Source organism: Kogia breviceps, chromosome 19, assembly GCF_026419965.1.
Source record: "Kogia breviceps isolate mKogBre1 chromosome 19, mKogBre1 haplotype 1, whole genome shotgun sequence".
NCBI lineage: Eukaryota > Metazoa > Chordata > Mammalia > Artiodactyla > Physeteridae > Kogia > Kogia breviceps.
Window position 1 is genome coordinate 13342742 of NC_081328.1, and position 14798 is coordinate 13357539.

At 46.1% G+C, this 14798-nt stretch overlaps 1 protein-coding gene across 5 annotated transcripts in view; it reads right to left on the minus strand.

Annotated features, from left to right (window-relative positions):
- The window catches only part of NXN (nucleoredoxin), a 141300-nt gene that overhangs the window by 58811 nt on the left and 67691 nt on the right, over window positions 1-14798 (minus strand). The window lies entirely within an intron of this gene.

Sequence of the window (14798 nt, forward strand, 5' to 3'; positions counted from 1 at the left end):
GGATAAAAAGGGAGCTAGCTTGTCTTCTGTCAGTGACGATCAAAATTCAGACAAAGGTCATTCAAACAAACCATAAAAAAAATGTATTACTATGGAATTATTAATATTTAAGGTGTGATAATGATATTTTAGTTGTGTGTGTGTGTTGAAGGAGTCCTTATCTTTTAGAATCAGCAAAACATTCATGATGGAAATGATCGGACGTCTGGGATTTGCTTTAAAATAAGCTGGGGAGGAGGTGTTAGTGCAGGTGAATATGGAACAAACAGTACTGGCTGTGAACAGCTGAGGCTGGGTGATGAGGGCTCCTTATAATATCCTCTCCACTGTGAAACGTGAAGTTTGGAATTTAAGATCGTTTTTTTAAAAAGAAGGCAAGGGAATACTATCTTGGAAAGATTCTAATACTGGTTGTTCAATAACTGGGAAGAACTCTCCCTGGCACCACAAATAAACATAATTATTAACATACAGAGGGGGTCATGTGCCTATGTGGGCACCGCTCAGCTCCAATCCCTGCCTAGAACAAAAAGTCAGCAACAGTGCCTCTCACACACATAGTCGTATTCAATCCCCAAAATAGCCCGGAAAGGTGGACATCATCATCATCCCCATGTTTATATATAAGAAAACTGAGGTTAAGAGAGGCTAAGTGACTTTTTTTTATGGAGCCAGAGCCACTGATAAAGCTAGAACACAGAAAGCAAAACCTCCATTCTGTTGTTATTTCGACAACAGAAATAAGTGATTATAATAACTAAAGCCTGTTACATCTTATAACTTCCTGACAAGAATCTGAAAATGCCTCTAACGCTTAGTGCCTCCAGATGGGTAGAACCAAGTGATATTAAAACCAAAAACTTATGCAAATGTGTATTTGACAAAGGATTCCTACCCGGACTACATAAAGAACTCTTACAAATCAACAATAAAAAGATGAACAGCCCAATAAAAAACGGGCAACAGATTTGAACAGACACTTCAAAAAAGAAATAGGTGGATGGCCATAATAAGCATATGGAAAGGTGTTCCACATCATTAGCCATCTGGGAAATGCAAATTAAACCCACTTCACACACACAAGAATAGCATAAGTAAAGACTGGCAATACCAAAGGCTGGTGAGGAGTGGGAACAAAGGGAACTCTCACACACTGCTGGTGGGAGTAAAGATGGTACAACCAGTTCGGAGAATTGTTATAAATGTAAATATACATTTACTCTATAACCCTACAATACTACTCATAGGTATTCACCCCAGAGAAAATGAAAAATATATCCATAAAGAGAATTATACAAGAATGTTTATAGCAGCCCTCCCCCACCCCAAACTGGAAACAATTCACACCTCCATCCAAAGAAGAATGGAGACATTGTGACATGAGTGTTCATTCAATGGAATACTTTGCAGCAATAACAAAGAGCACACTATTGATACATGCAACAACATGGACTATCCTTATGAACATTAAATGCATATGTATGATTCCATTTATGACATCCTAGAACAGGAAAAACTAAATTATAGTGACAAAAGACCAAAAATGATGGGGGAAGGGGAGGACCAGTTGACTGTAAAGGAGCATAAGAGAACTTTCTAGAGAGACAGAAATGTTCTATATCTTGTTTTGAATGATATTTACATAACAGTTGTCCAAACACATTGAACTAAATACTTAAGATCTGTGCATTTTATTGTATTAAATTACACCAAAACAAAACAAAGCAAAAAAACACATGCCAAAAAGAAAAAGAAAAACCAAACATTTGTTCCTCCATCAAGGAGTAAGTAATTGAGAATTCCAGAGTAAACATGTGGGGCCTGCCAGCTGGGCATGTTCGCTTTCCAATGTGCGAACACCTCCCCTCCCTATCTTTCTCTGTGATTATTCCCTGTCTCGGTGAATGGCACCAACTACCCTCCACCCAGTTTCCCAAGCCAGAAGACTGGGAGTCCAGCCATACTCATCCCTCTTCTTCACTTCTACTCAGTCACATCCGCTCCTGAATCTAACCGCCCCTACCCACTGCCTGCCCTCCATCCCAACTGCCTCCTGACCATCTCCAGGCTGGCTTTCTAATCTGTCCTCATCCCAAAACAAAATCCTCTACCTAACATCATTTTGTTGTTCCTGGTCACCCTGAGGATAAGGACCAAACTCCTCAGCAAGTTAAGCAAAGGCAGTCAGCACCCTTCTGCATCAAACAACTCTTTGCTTCAGATGTTACAGCTGCCTGGAGCACCCTCCTCCCCCTTAATGCTCCCCTCCCTCACCTATCTTCACATCTGTCCACCTGGTGAGTCCCTGTTCTTCCTTAAGACTTAGATCAAGCAACACCTATTCCCACAAGCCTCTCTCCTAAGCATCCCTCCTCGGCCCTCTGCCTCAGACATCCTTTTACACTGGTGTGTGGCTTATATGCTTACAAAACGGCTTACATGACAGGGCCAGGCACCGGGTGTGAGCACATTACATATTTAGCTCATTTAATAGCAATTATCACTCTGCACAGTGATGATTGGTTTTCTTTTGTCTAAACGGACTCAACTGTAAATAGGGGTTATTCTGTTCAACTAGGACCTTTTCAAGCACTAGGAAAATATAGGTACTAGCTTAACTCTTTGCTGAATAAATGAAGGTCACACAGTGAAGGCCTGAAACAGTTTGCATGTCATTTTACTTCGACAAGCAAAGTGAACATACAGGACATCTAGGCAAGACGCCAAGGCTTCTACCTGGCTTGCTGGGGCAAAACCCAACTGTACCCAAACGAGTTTTTAGGCATAAGTCACTCACCACATCCAACAGCCTGGTGTCTCTAGGGCTCTAACAACCAAGCTCCTTACAACCACCTTGTACAAAGTACCTACCGTATACCTTGCACTGTCCTGGTCTCTCACGTAATTTAACCCCTGCCACAGCTGGAAAGGTGGGCATCACCATCATCCCCATGTTTATGTACAAGAAAATTGAGGTTCAGAGAGGCTAAGTAATTTTCTTTAAGGGATCAGAGCCACGGAATGGTAAAGCCTAGAACAAAAAGCAGTTCTAAGGCCAAAAACCTATCTTGTTCCCACTCACCACTCTGCTTCCCGGGAGGACAAAAATGGGAAACCTTGAGAAATGGTTTCTCAAGGTTTCTCAATGGCTGCCTTGAGACAATGTTTTTTTGAGTCACTGTTATATGGATGTATATCCACTTTTTGTAGAATGGGAAAGCAAAACTCACTGTGACTCTGTGACCTTGCTGAGGCCACTCAAAGAGGAGCGACAGGAGCGAGGCAGGAGTGGGGTCTGTTCTGCGCCGCCAGGCAGCTGCCAAACGGCTGAACAGCGGGTCCCATCTCCGTGCTCACCCCACGCATCACGTTTCTTACCTGCTCAAACCCATCCTATAGCTGCAAGTTACAGTGACCAACTGGGCTTGAGCTTAAGGTATAGAATTTCTAGAGAACTAGGGATATGATCACAATATGTTTATAGTCTCTAGTGGCTCTGGATTAAGATAGCAAAAATCTTTAAAGCCAAACGCCTAGTAGGTAAAGACCACAGATCTAAGCAGAGAATGTTTTGCATGAGTATTGCCTTAAGGGACAGGGGATGTGCTGGAGGTCATTCTGGGAGGAGAAGCTTCAAGGCTTTGAGGATCTAGAAGACACTTGTGGGAAGCTGTTTGTTTAAGGCGAGGCTGACTCTATTGGAGGATGTGAGGAGGCCATCAGTTCGAACCCTCCCAAGAGGTGATAGGAAGCGGAGAGCTGGGCTGATGGAACTGTGATCCCATGGAACATGGAGCCTGCAGAACCCAGAACATGTGGGGAAAGTGAGCTGGAGCCTGCTTCGCCATGAGTAACCATGAGATGCAAGCCAACGCGGTCCCCCAGAGCCAGGCCCTGGAGCACCAGGAGGAAGTGTCAGGTGGGCGGTCCCATCTCTCCCGAGGAAAGGCGGGTGGGTGAAAGAAAGATCTCTAAGAAATCGATCCAGTCTTTTCTTCCTCCATTGTGTCTTGGACATCAATTCATAGAATATAAAATTCCTGTTTTTACATGAAAAAAAAAAAAGGACTATTTGCTATCCTTTCCTTCCCATTCCTTCATCCTTCATATCAACGTGTGCAGGAACTGGGCCAATGAGGACAGGAAGGTAAAGACTGGGAGTGAGAAGGGAGCTGATTTGGATAAAGGAGCCTGACCCTCTGTTACTGAATCTTAGTTTCTCAGACGTGGAAACACCCTGCTCACAGCTGAGGCCTCTCCTTCTCTCTCTTTTTCTCCACTTTTTTCCCCGAGCTCCCTGGGCAGAAGTTGCTCCCTGGCTGTTGTAAAAGTAGTCTTTGTTTTTGGAGTTCCACCAGCATGGGCCTTGAATTTCCATTACATCCACAGCCCCGAACTCCTCCTACAGCACCTTCCCAAGCTCAGGCTAAAGAAAGAAAAAAGCCGGCCAAAAACAACCTGGGCTAAGACACTAAAACCTCCTCTCCAAAGAGATCACCTATGAGGAGACCCTCCGGAATCCTCTCCCACAAGCAGGCACCACCCTGGGAGAACCAGAAATTCCCGTACAGACAAGCATGGAAGAAAGCTCACCTAGTAAAGAGTTCGGGGGTGACTGAACCCCAGAGGTCAAGGTACAAAAATGGGGTCAGCAAGGTCACAGGACCTCGGCCTGGTAAGTGGGATGAGTACATCTAAAGAAAGACGCGGGGCACCGAGGGTGGTGGTGTAGGGGCGTGGTCAGCAAAGAGCGGAGAGAATCGGGGTTTACAAAAGCAAGTCCTGGAAGTATGCCTGGCACTGCCTGGGAGACAGAAATTCAGTGGTCACAGGAGCTGGGGACAGGTCGGGGGAAATGTCCCTCCACCTCTCCATCCACCTGCCTAAAAATCCCTCTGGTTCCTAGTTTGGTTTCTAGTCCCCTAGATAACAGGGAAATGCATGGTCCTGGGTGGGGATATAGATGTTCAGATACCAGAAAAGGGATGGATGGCCCCTTGTGAATAATAAACTAGCCTGAGCTGATGTCTCATCACCTCTGTTTCTCATCACCTCTGGAGGTCCTGCTAAAACATGTTTCTAGAATGGGAACAAATAGTTCTCAAGCAGCTGTATCCCTAACACCGATCTAGAACCTAGGGAACCAGAGATCAAAAACATGGTTTCCATACTCTCATATCTGATTAATCCACCCCGATAAAGCCACCCAGTGAATTAAAGATCCCAGTAAAGAGCTGGCTAACCTCAGCCTGCTAACAGCCATACACTGCTTGCCTAGGCTGCCTACTGCCCACAATGAAAATGAAGGATTAAAACCTGTTATTTGTTATTATTATTAACTTGTGGGGTTTTCCCCTCAGATGTATAGCTGAGGACAAGGAAGAAAGACTGAGGTATGTATGAAAGAGGAGTCTTGCAAGTGCCATCTGAGTTAGGGGTGAGAGAGACAGCTAAGATGAAGCAGTCTGCGTGAGGTGAGCTGGTATAAGGGAGAATCCCAAGGAAAGGGTCTTGTCACAATGATGGGTCCCACGCAGATCAGGTGAGGCTTAGATGGTGACTGTATTGACAAGATGTGCAGGTCTGAGCAGGAGGCAGACACTAAGAAGGGTTAAGGATTCCACAGTCTTCCATTTCTCAGCCATGAAGAGTCTCTGGAATTAAATGGCTTTTTCCATTTCTTTTTGCAGCTGCTCCATTCTGAAGACAGGCCCTATGCCCACCTGGGGACTATGATATACGCTTTTCATGCCCCTTAGGATATCCTAAACAAAAGCTCCAAACACAGCTCAAAACCCTGGCTGGGAACCACACAAAAGACGGAAAGAGGCTGACATGAGGTGGGGTCCATCAGAAGTTAAAGGCTCCGCATTCAGATCCTTCACATTCTGAACGCAGTGCAGGATTTCTCAACCAAAGCTTTCGGGTCCCAAGCGTAAGGCAGACTGGACTGCTGCCAGGAAACTATGCAAGGCTATGTTCTTGTACAGAATCTTTCCAGCATTATTCTTGGCTCTGCTAACATTGCTTTGGCTTTAAAAAATCAATAAATAAAGCAAGCAGAAGGTCCCCTCACATCCTCGCTGGACCAAAGATACTCCTTTCCAAGCCAGAGGAGTATCTAGTCCAAGGAGATATATTCTGCTGGATACCTGATACCTTCACATGATTTTTCCTTGGGAGGGCCAGCAGGACCCAGGTGGATTTTGCTACATGAGATGAATGTTGCTAGGCTACCAGAAATCACTGTGGTAAGGGAACAGCCAGGGATTCCAGGGCCGGGGTGGGGGGTGGGGGGATCAGCAGGAGAAAGGGATGCGAGGACAGGAAATAAAGTCCCAATGACACAATGACTTTTAAGGCTCCGAAGGGAAATTGCTGGACCCTGAAAGTTTCAGTTCTAGAAAGTGGATCAAAATCCTTTCCAGTGATCTTGAGAGATACGACATAAAGAAAGTGTACAAATAACAGCTCTTACTCCTCTGGATGCTTTGAATCCTGACCTAAATCAAAAGGAAGAATGCCTTGATCTCATTCTAGTATTTATTCTAGCATTTTTGCTTGACAGTCTGGGTACAACAAACAAACTTTTATCTAGTAGGAGCTCAATAAATACTGGTTAGTGGACTGGCCAGGACCCTCCCAGGGAAGAGACCACAGCAGTAAAGGATCAACAGGAGAGAGGATATGTGCAAGTTCTGCAGCAACAGGGCAGCGTGTGATTCGTGGGTGTGACGCAGGAAGCTCTTGTCACCAAGTCAACAAGGATACCTTCTCCTGCACCATGTATTTGGAGATTTTCCAACTCCCAGGCATTTTCAGTCCTTTACTCCTTCCACTAACATCCCACAGCTTACTTCTGAGTGACGAGGCCAAGAAAAGAATCTACTTTGTCAGAACCAGCCATGGGTAAACGAATACAAAGAAAGTGTGTGCTAGCCAATTATATAATAAAACAGAAATGCAGGCTCATGGCAGCTACGTGACCCAGTGTTTCCATCCACTTGATGTAGGTGAACCTCCATTACTGAGATGGCTTCTGGCTTCTGGCAAGGGTGAAAAGAAGAAGGTTTTCCATGTGTTTCTATAAGCCTTCTCTACCTCCTTTTTCCTAAGGAAAAGCAAAATGCCATTAAACCCAATTCACATTCAGTGGGGAGAAGTACAGTCAAGTAGAAAGAACTTAGGCTGATGTCACAGAGGCCTGAGTCTGAACACTTGATCTGTTATACCCCACTGGCCATGAGGTCCAGAGCTAGTATACTGAACCCCTCCAAGCTTCAATTCCCTTGTTCATAAGACAGAGATGTCTACAGCTATCACACAGGTTGCTGAGACAACTAGGGCAGATAATCCACGTTCAGAAAGCACCTAGGACATAGCATGTGCTCGGTAAGTGTTCCTTCCCTTCAACTGGGGTTTATACCACACCTAAGGGATATGGTGCAGGTATCATCGTAGGTGAAGAAAAGGACAGAAGACTAGGCTTAAGGAGCTTGTAATGCAAAAGAAAGAGAGTGAGGGAGAGAGAATTCACATCTTAGAACAAGGCTGGAGAAAGTTCAGCAGAGAAAAAAAAAAAAAATAGAGTGCTCCAAGGTCTTCAGACAATTGCTATTATCAATCAAAATGAAAAAATACAGACAGGATATCAGAGGACTTTCTGATACATTGGAACATACACAAACTTTGACTGATCCACTCAAAATTCCAGACTCAAAAAAACAAGAGGGGGCTCCCCTGGTGGCACAGTGGTTAAGAATCCGCCTGCCAATGCAGGGGACACGGGCTCAAGCCCTGGTCCGGGAAGATCCCACATGCCGCGGACCAACTAAGCCCGTGCGCCACAACTACTGAGCCTGCGCTTTAGAGCCCACAAGCCACAACTACTGAAGCCCGAGAGCCTAGAGCCCGTGCTCTGCAACAAGAAGACACTGCAATGAGGAGCCCGCACACTGCAACGAACAGTAGCCCCCACTCGCCGCAACTAGAGAAAGGCCGCGTGCAGCAACGAACACTCAATGCAGCCAAAAATTTAAAAATTAATTAAAAAAAACAAACAAACAAACCAAGAACCAGAAAGTGGGGAGTTTTTCTAAGTCTTAGAGCAGCAGTCCTCAACATTTTTTGGCACCGGGGAAGGGTTTTGTGGAAGGCAATTTTTCCACGGATGGGGTGCGGGTGGGGGAGAAGTGGTTCAGGCAGTAATGAGAGTGATGGGGGAGCAGCAGATGAAGCTTCGCTCCTGCTCTGCAGCCCGGTTCCTAACAGGACTTGGACTGTCACCGGTCCACGGCCCGAGGGCTGGGGACCCCTGTCTTAGAGCACAAAGAGAAAGCATGACAGCCTTCTGGCTAAAGGCTTGATTCTGGTCAGGAAACAGGTTCAAATCTCAGCTCCTCCACCCATCAGCTGTATGACCCTTGGCTTCTTGGAGAATCCAGTAATAAGGCAGAGCATTAAGCCCAGTCCCTGCATATGTTAAATGCTTAATAGGTGGTGCAGATACTGTTCTTCCAACACACTGAAAAGCTCTGAGCCCTGATATCTGGAGTGATTCTGCAATTCAAGTCAAAGAGCAGACTGTGGGAAGGTAGGGATAAATGAGAAATGCAGACAGGTTAATCCTTCCGGGCTGCAGGATGCAAAATAAGGGTGGAGCTCGGGGTTTCAAGTTTAGGGCCAGGGATACTTCCTGTACTTCAGAGTGAGGGACAAAGCACCGGAATGTTTTGTCCTTGCTCCCCCGGACTCGCCACACAAAATGTACCCTCACCCCCGCCCCACAGAGAGGGTGCACAACCACGGCCAGTTCACGAGCCCTTATCATTAGTCTAAAGAAAAATGCCCCAAACCCAAGGTCCAAACTTGCCAAAACGTTACATTTGAAACAACCAAAGTCGACACCTCACGTGCGAAGGATCTTATTTAAACCATATCAAAACCGCAAACACGAACTCAGTGTCTGGACCTACTTATTATGAAATAAACTTGATTAAGAACACGTCCCTTTTAAGAAGAGGAAAGAACCCAGCAACTCTCATGCACATCGGATGCTGTTCTCAAGTTAGCCCGTTCCCTCTGAACTTGACAAGGTACCAGCAGGTGGGAGACAATTAACGTTTTAATAAAACTTGTTTTACATGCCTCAGTTGAATCTTTTTGTTCTGCAAAGTGTTTCCCTCTCCAGCCCAAAGACGCACCCACAAAGGAGGATTTTTTTTTTACAAAAGATCATTTTTCTGGTTACATTTGGGGTTTTATGACTTCAGGAAGATGAGGGTGGAGGAGGTAATGTATGAAAAGGACTATTTCTCTTTATCCATATTTACATTCCCTAAGGGAGTGAGTTTGGTTTTTGGATTCTCCTCCCAGCCCTATCAGGGGAATAAAGTCCTTGCTCCCTCCCACTTGACAAGATTTAAGGAACAATGAGAGGTCTGCGGGACCAATGCAAGCCACACCACCCAATTCTTGAGCACAAGCCCTCCATTTGCAAGAATTGCTGACTTTTACAAAGCTTGCATTTTTCCCTTATAAATCTCGTCTTGAAAAGCAGTCATCTTACAGCTTACCACCCTTGCCCGCAAACCTCAGCATCCACGTAAGCCCTTTCCAGTATAAAAATGCTACTTCGTGGGCAGTTTCTAATTAATTAGGTCTTCAACAGTATTCCTTGCTGCCCATAACACAACATTGGCATCACAAAAGCTAACGGTAGTGCATGGCAGAGAGTAACTCATGAAGTCGAGACAAGGAAGACAACTGTTTTCCTTAGAAAAGGAAACCGAGGCAGCGAGAAAACACTGACGTTGCTTAAATACAGGGGATCTGAACGTGAGACTTGGGATTTTGTTCTGGATGGACCCGACTGCATCTAATTTGAGGGTAACCTAAGCTAACCCCACCATGCACAGCCCAGTCATTATAATTCTGGGCATTTTAATTGGACTCAGACCTCAGGGTTTGAATTTAAGAGGGTGAGAGTTAAAGCAATATGTGTAGGGATTACGGCTGAAATGCTGCCTGCAAGTTACAGTTCATTTTCTCCTCAGGACTTTACAAATCTTCCCGGGTGCCTCTTTGCTGCCAATGCACAGCCAGGCCTCCCACCATCCAAATGCCAGGTTCCTCTGCAGCCCTGGAGCCTCACGACCACCCCCCGTCGCCCCCCACGCACACAACCACACCTGCGTGAGAGTGTACAGCGGGGTTTCACAATCTTGGCACTATTGACTTTTCATTAGGGCACTGGCTTCCACACTGCAGAATATTTGGCAGCATCCCTGGCCTCTACCCATTGGATGCCAGCGACACCTGCCCAGTTGTGACAATCAAAAATGTCTCCAGAAGGCACAGGAGACTTTAGAACAGTGAAACTATTCTGTGTGACACTGTGATGGTGGATACATGTCATCATGCATCGGTCAAAACCCACAGAATGGGGGCTTCCCTGGTGGCGCAGCGGTTGAGAGTCTGCCTGCCGATGCAAGGAATACGGGTTCGTGCCCCGGTCCGGGAAGATCCCACATGCCGCGGAGTGGCTGGGCCCGTGAGCCATGGCCGCTGAGCCTGCGTGTCCGGAGCCTGTGCTCCGCAACGGGAGAGGCCACAACAGTGAGAGGCCCGCGTATCGCAAACAAAACCAAAAAACAAACCACAGAATGTACAACACAAAGCGTGAACTTTAGTAAGCCATGGACTTTAGTTAATAAGGTATCAGTATCGGCTCATCAGTTGTAACAAATATGCCACATCAATGCAAGATGTTAGTAATAGGAGACACTGGGGTAAAAGAAGGTGTATATGGGAACTCTCTGTACTTGTGCTCAACTTTTCTATAAACCTAAAACTGCTCTAAATAAATAAAGTTTACTTTTTTAAAAAGTCTCCAGACATTGCCATATGTCCCTAAAGGGCAAAACTGTCCGGTTGAGAACCGTGCCGCAGAGGGCAGGCCAGGTCCCTCTCACTGCTTTACTGAGTGCATCAGCCCGGTTGTATCAGGTCACACTTCCAGAGGGAGGGTGGAAAAGGTGAGTGTTTTGAGAGTACCTGGATTGTGGAGACTCCTCTAGAGGATAATCTTATTAGGGGAGAAAGCGAGGAAATCTCTTAGGAAAATCCAGGCAGAGGCTGGACGGAGGGCCTCAATCCTCCATCCTGGCCTCAAAGACAGTACCTCGACCACTGTATTCAGTCTTTGGTAAGAACGCCCTCCTTGGTGTTCACTTTGTCAAGAATTCTCTCTACAGCCCAGTAGCCTGAGACAAGGAATGAAAGCACTAGGCTTCCGGGAGGCCAAACGAAATATCTGTCCCTCCCTGACCCAGGGTCCTCCTGGTGGCGGCTTTCTTGGCTCTGGCAGAGATGGTGGAGAGAGGGGAACGTGTCCACTCTCCCCTGCTTTGTATGACCTGTGCTAACATGCTCCCTCCTGGCAGGGTGCATAACTGGGATTGACAATGTGAAGTTTAAATCCACCTGGCAGAGAGTGACACCACACCTGAAATGTGGGCAAACACAGGTCCTCCTGCAACCCATTCCGCCAGTCACTCCAGAGCTTTCCCAGGAGTCCCAGCTCTACTTTTTTTTTTTTTTTTAATTTTTATTGGGGTATAGTTGATTTACAATGTTGTGTTAGTTTCAGGTGCACAGCAAAGTGAATCAGCTATACATATACCTATATACACTCTTTTTTAGATTCTTTTCCCGTATAGGCCATTACAGAGTATTGAGTAGAGTTGTAGAGTTCCCTGTGATATGCAGTAGGTCCTTATTAGTTGTTTTTCTATTTTATAACCTGGGAAATTGGGATTGACATATACACACTACTATATAAAAATAGATAATTAATGAGGACCGGCACTCCCTTTTCACCTCTGTCCTGAGTTCCCTTTTCTCTCCTACTTTCCTTTCACTCCTTCCCTTTATAGTTCATCTTCTTTAAAAGAAAAAGGAAGAAGGGACTTCCCTGGTGGTGCAGTGGTTAGGACTCTGCACTCCCAGTGCAGGGGGTCTGGGTTCGATCCCTGGTCAGGGAACTAGATCCCACATGCATGCCACAACTAAAAGTTCGCATGCCATAACTAAGGAGACCACAAGCCGCAACTAAGGAGCCCGCCTGCCACAACTAAGACCTGGCACAACCAAATAAATAAAATAAATAAATATTTTTTTAAAAAGAAAGAAAAAGGAAGAAAAGAGGCTCCCCAAAGACGTGGAAGAGTGAAAGAAGATAACACACAAACCAGGAGAAGGGCTATGGGGTGCGCTGCCGTGACAAAGCTCGGTGTGGGGACAAAATGGAATTAAATACCACTCGAAAGCCGATACAATAATACTTCCCAGCTCAACGAGACCTCATCTTTCCCAACATCATTCATTTTTCTCTACATGGTCGATATCTTCCAAGGTTAAATCTTTTGGCAAAATGGGCCTCACGAATTGTTCCTACACCTTCCAGGGCTGGGTGCAGGGGACATGGGTTCGAGCCCTGGTCCGGGAGGATATCACATGCCACGGAGCAACTAAGCCCGTGCGCCACAAGTATTAAGCCTGGGCTCTAGAGCCTGCGAGCCACAACTACTGAGCCCGCGTGCCGCAACTACTGAAGCCCGCGTGCCTGGAGCCCGTGCTCCGCAACAAGAGAAGCCATCACAATGAGAAGCCTGCACACCACAATGAAGAGTAGCCCTTGCTCACCACAACTAGAGAAAGCCCGTGCACAGCAACGATGACCCAATGCAGCCAAAAATAAATAAATAAATAAAATAAAAATAAATTTAAAAAAAAAACCAAAATACAAACATTTATTAAACCCAGTCCCCCCACATCTCATCTCATCCCCCGTAGCCCAGGGGAGTTTCTCTGGAACTGACATTTGCTTTTTATAGGGAGAGCTGTTCCTGGTAATAGGACTTTCTCATCTAGTTCAAAACTCCTAAAGGACCAAGCAGCCTCAGCCACTGAAACTGACCCAGGCTCAAGCACTTGCACGTGGCCACTCGATTACAACTCACCCACTTCTCAGTTGCCAGATATCAGAGACTACTCTCTTTTTTCAAATCGGTCCCTTCTTATGCCTTACTGTTTAAATTATGCCTCTCAGAGAAAAATCCCTGCAGCAGATAAACACAGGATCTGGAATGGAAACTCCAGCATGCCCAACAATAGTGCCACTGTCACACACACGTGAGCTTTCGTGAAACCAAGGGATTGGCAACCCAGGGCTGCCGTGCCCAGGAAAATTATTTCCTGTGGGAGAAAAAAACAACCTTCAGCTCCTGGTAGGTCCCGGGCAAGCCCAAGCCAGGCTCACTGGAGAACTTGAATGTTCTGTCTTTGGGAAGCGGGGGCTGGAGGTAAGGGCCGTTCCCACCCTCACCTGCCCTGGTCGAGAAAGTCAGTAGTTGGGTGAGCATCAAGGCTGCAGCATGGACACCTGGCTTTTTCCTAGGAAAGTGGAAACAAAGCCACCATGGGCTGCTCAACACTGCTTTAGGGGACGATCAATTAGCAAGATGGGTCATGTGATCCAGAGAGAAAAAAGAAACTCCGTTCCTGTTTGAAAGCACCTTCCAGGGTCGGATGCATTTTTCTCCCATCGGTCAGATGCAGAAAGGTAATCACTTCAATTTAATAAGAGAAGGAAAATGCTGAGCTGCCTTATTGACATCCTGCATGTTCCGCTGTTACTGAAAGGAAATAAAGAAATTACAGGCAGCAGAAGCTATTAGCTTCATAATGCCCTGTCCCAGGGTAATGAGCAAAGACGTCTTCAATACAGGGCGCTCTGCAACTCGGTGGTAAATGAATCCTTGCTTCAGGATTATTTAAGGATGACTGGACATCGTGCATCTCGAAGTTCTCCATGTACTGAGCCGCCAAACAAAATTCAATTCTCAAATAACTACCCGCCCACGGCTGCCCCTTTCCTTTCTCCTGCTGTTCATCTTTGTTCCCACCTCAGCACCTGCGTCTCCTCCCTGGGCCATTGTTCCTCTAACTCAGGGTTTCTCAGCCTGGGCTCCAGGGGGCCAGACAGTTTCTCTGTGGTGGGGGCCGCCCAGTGCACTGCAGGATGCATGCCAAATTTCCCTGAGGGCAATACTCTCCCCCCCCCCCGACCCCCGCCGCCCCTGCCCCATTGAGAACCACTGTCCTAATCGCTTACTTTGCACTCTCTGGGGGTAAAACTTACCACTGCCTGGAATACTTTTGGTTCCGTTTTGCTGTCAGGAACCAGTTTGGACATCACCTCCGGAAAACTACTCTAACGCCCCTCCCCCAAAAAAGGAGCCGGGCTGGGATCCCTCCCCTGTGTGCCCTCCCCGCCCTGTACATGCTCTTCTGATAGCACCTATGTTACAGGATAATTGTCTCCTTACTTCATTTAATAATTCATCCATCCATTCATCAATTCAACCAATACTGAAGTTCTGGGTATAGGAAACAGGACCACAAATAAGACACTGTGTTCCTGCTCTCATGGGCTTCTATTCTAGTGATGGAGGACAGGTAATAAACAAGAACAAGAAAATGGCAGATGTTAATGAGAGCTACAAAAAAAATATAGCGGGTGTCTCCCCCCAAGGGAGACTTAGCTCCTTAAGAGCAAAGATCACATTATTCATTATTTTATCTACAGGAATTAGCAGAGAGCCTTAAAAAAAAAAAAAAAAAAAAAACTAGCCTTTTCCTCCTTTCTCTCCAGGCATATGTCATTTTCTGCTTTCTGTTATAGGGATCTGGGAGGGGTTCTCTCCTGGGGGACAGTAAACTTCTTGAAGGGAGGA